Raw genomic sequence first — 3,772 nt, forward strand, 5'->3', positions numbered from 1 at the left:
GGAACCGTGGGACCCGCGCGGTGCTGCGAGCTGGTGTTTTCCTGCGCCGCGCGCGAGCCTTTGGCCGGCTGTGTACAGCCGCGCACGTGTGACCCTGCGTTCTTACGCCTAGATTTGTGTATAAAAGGAGTGCGTGCGTACACGACCAGGGTACGTGCCTTACACGAGCACACACACACGGGAAAGTTTAGCTTTCCGTGTTCATTTGTATGTTTTTGTGTAGACATGATTTTATAACACGCGCGTTCCTATGTCACCGCGTCTGTGTACGCAGTCCTGTTGCGTGCACACAAGCAAGCGTACGCACGCACACCTTCACCTGCCCATGTAGAAATCTTTGGGTTTTTTGTTTGTTTTTTGAGACAGGGTCTCACTAGGTAGTTGAGACTGACCTGGAACTCACTGTGTAGCCCAGGCTGGTCTCGAACTCACAGCGATCCTCCTGCCTCAGCCTCCCGAGTGCTGGGATCACAGGTGTGCACCACCAAGCCCGGCCCATTTAGAAATCTTTATACAGGTGTGCGGAAGCCTTTTCTGTACAGACACCTGCCTAGATATACGCTGTTGTTTATTTATAGGTACAGTGTTTTGTGCACATATAGTTGATTAAAGACACACACGCTTTTCTATATCTGTGTATAGGTCTCTGCATGCCTCGTGTATGTACACAAGCATAGATTTATGCCTTTATGCATTTGCACGTATAAGTTTTATATGTATGTACTTTTTGTAAAAGAAATTTATATTCACGCGCTTTTAGATAGGCACACACAAGCTTTGTGTATATACACACGTAGGCATTTATAGGCTTAATTCCTATTATTTTTTAAATTTAATTTTTTAGTTTTGGTACCGGGGTTGCAACTCGGGACCTTGCACTTGCGAAGCAGGGGGCAGAACCACTGAGCTAAATCCCCAGCCCAATATGTGTAAGTTTCGTACATGTGCATGTTTTGGGAAACACACTTACACTTTTAGCTATACACATGCAGGCGTCATAAGTACGTGTGCACACACACCACAGGTTTATTTGTAGCACTGCAGGCGTGCACACGTGTCTGACACACACACGGACACTTGCACCTTTCTGCGGGCCTCTTGCTCATCACACCTGCGCAGGTGCATCCTGCACGCCCGCGTGTAGATCTCGTCACAAGGCCCCTGTAAGGCGCACGCTCACAACCCCATCTTGATACCCACACTCCTTTCGTACACGCGCACACGTATGTAAACGTGCACCCCACGTGGTATGTGCTCGTTGTGTCCCCTCTACAGTTACGCACGGCTTTTTATGAACGTTCGTGCAGGTGGGTGTGGACTCACGTGCCAGTGCCCGGGCCGAGGAAGGCCCGTGCGTGCACATTACACGCGGGCACAGCCACCCTCACGTACGTGCAGTGCACACACACGCCTCTCGTCCTCCAAACACTCACGTTTGTGCTGTACCTGCACGTACGCTTTCCTCCCCGTGTACGTGTGTCTTTATGCGGTCTCTAAATGGCTTTATTCACCTTGGGCGCCAGGGCCGCTCTGTGTAGCTCTGACTGGCCTTGAACCCACGATGAAGCCCAGGCTGGCCCTGAACTCACAGCGATCCTCCTGCCTCAGCCTCCGCGGTGCTGCAGTCCCAGGCACCGGCCTCCTCCTGTGGGCCGATAAACGGCTTCACGTGTGCGTGGCTGCTATTGGCCTGTAGAGACCTTTTCTTATGTTCGGATGTGTTTCCTGCGCACACATGCGTGTCTCTTGTATGCATTCGCGTAGGGAAACACGTACCGCACCTTTGCTAGGCATATTGGTTTGTACGTGTGCATGTGTGTGTGTTCCATGTCCTCATGTAGCTGTGCGTTTGCACCTCCCTGCCTTTGTACATGTGAGTACACGTATGTGCACACACAGACACTCATGTAGCTTTTTGGCTGGGTGTATGCGCGATAAACAAAGAACTTCATCTTAGAGTGAGACCGGGGAAAAATATAAAACACCACCTCTGAATAAAGAATAACTAAAGCAAGGCACAGTTTTGCAGGCCTATAACTCCAGCCGTGTCAGGAGGCTGAGGCAGGAGGGTCTCGAGTTCGGCACCAGTTTGGGCCGATTAGAGACACACAGGACCCCGTTCACGGTGGCCCCGTGAATGCCCCTTGTCTGTTCCACAGCAGGAGGTGCAGGAGGAGGAGGAGCCGGAGGCGGCGGCTATAACAGCTACGGGGACACGCAAGGTACTGCTTTGCAGCATGAGGGCGCCGGGAGGGTGTGGCGGGTGTGGAGTGGGTCCCGAGTTCCCAGCCGCCCGCTGCCCCGCACCCTGAAGCTGTCGGCCAGGGACTTGGGGGCCTCTCTGTGCCGGGGTGTGAGGGGGCAGAGAATGTAACTGGGAGCCAACAGCCCGGGACCAAGATGCTCGGTAGGAAGAGGCCAGCCAGCCGCCTGCCTCCCTTGGGCTGGGGAGCCCGATAGCCCGCTGGAAAAGAGGGGGACCTGCGGGTGACGGCAGGGTCACTCCGGAGCAGGGGATTCCTGTGAGGGCCAGAAATGGGCTCTGAACAGAGGCGCGGAGCCCAAGACGCCACCGTTCGGGAAGAGCTGGCTCGGGTGCCTCTGCCTCTGTGCCACGTTCTCCCTGCCGGTCCCGCCCTGCTCCCCTTGGGTGTTGCGGTCCCTTGCCGTGCACCCGGCCGCTCTTGGCCTGAGAGGGACTCTGCCCCTGGGGTCTGTGGCTCTCACAAACCCTCCTTGGGGCTCGGGTCCCCGTCCGAGTCTGTTCTGTCAGCGGCCAGCGTGGCCCCGTCCTGCGGGAGCTGTGGTGCCGCCTCCCAACCTCGGCCCGGGGAGGCCGCTTTCTATGGCCACGAAAGATGGGTCCGTAACTCGGCAGAGCCTAAGAATGGGCCCTGACCAGAAACGGCCCTGCAGAGGGAACTGGAGGAGGATTCGAGATGAGGCCGTCCCGCCTCAGCCTCCTGACTACCACGGCAGCGTCCTCACGTAGGGCAGAGGAGGAGACACAGATGCACAGGAGAAGCTGCGTGGAGACGGGCAGAGACTGCAGTGACGGGGCCACAGCCCAAGGCAGCCGAGAGCCCCAAGAGGAAGCAGAGGCAGGAAGGTCTCCCCTGGAGGAGGCAGAGACAGGAGGGCCTCCTTCCAAGCTTAGTGAAGGAAGGTGCTGTTATACAGTATCATAGACCAAAGGTCTTAAACCTTGGATGTTCCCGTCCCTTCCCCGCATTGCAGGCCCGAGGCCCAGGCGTGGGCGGCGTCGGCTCCTCCCCAGGCCACACTCCCGGGCTCCTGTGTCCTCACACGCATGTTCTTCTGTGTGTGTCCACGTCCTCCCGGCCTCTTCTCAGGGACCCAGCCCTGTGGGGTCGGGGCCTCCCCGGGGACTCAGTTTACCTTCCCAGCTCTTCAGAGATCCCACCTTCAACACATGGCCGCAGCTTGAGATCCTGGGGGTGAGAGAGTCGATCAACAAACACGGGTGTCCACACAGCCGCATCTTGAGGTCCCGAGGCTCAGGGCTCACCCCTCAGCTCATGGCCACCACCTGTGCGTGGAAGAGGCAGAAGTTACCTCTCCACACTTAAAACACAGATATAACGTAGTTTGCGGTGCGTGGCGATTCCGAACAGCCTGGGCCCCTGCACACTCAGAGATGTCCCCGTGCGTCCTCTGACTTGGAAATCCGCTCCTCCTGGGGCCCGGAGGGCGGGGGGGCTCCGGACTTGCAGGGGAACCGGGAGAGCTGGGAGCTGGGCCCGCAGCACCC

General features: G+C 57.1%; 1 long non-coding RNA gene across 1 annotated transcript in view; it reads left to right on the forward strand.

Moving 5' to 3' along the window:
* Window positions 1-2,180: 2,180 nt before the first annotated feature.
* LOC117284739 overlaps window positions 2,181-3,772 on the forward strand; it is a 7,888-nt gene continuing 6,296 nt past the window's right edge. The window contains exon 1 of the long non-coding RNA XR_004515824.1: window positions 2,181-2,222. This is a non-coding gene — a long non-coding RNA (uncharacterized LOC117284739). The remainder of the gene's footprint in view (window positions 2,223-3,772) is intronic.

This window comes from Fukomys damarensis, unplaced genomic scaffold, assembly GCF_012274545.1.
Source record: "Fukomys damarensis isolate Sample0158 unplaced genomic scaffold, DMR_v1.0_HiC HiC_scaffold_39, whole genome shotgun sequence".
Lineage (NCBI taxonomy): Eukaryota > Metazoa > Chordata > Mammalia > Rodentia > Bathyergidae > Fukomys > Fukomys damarensis.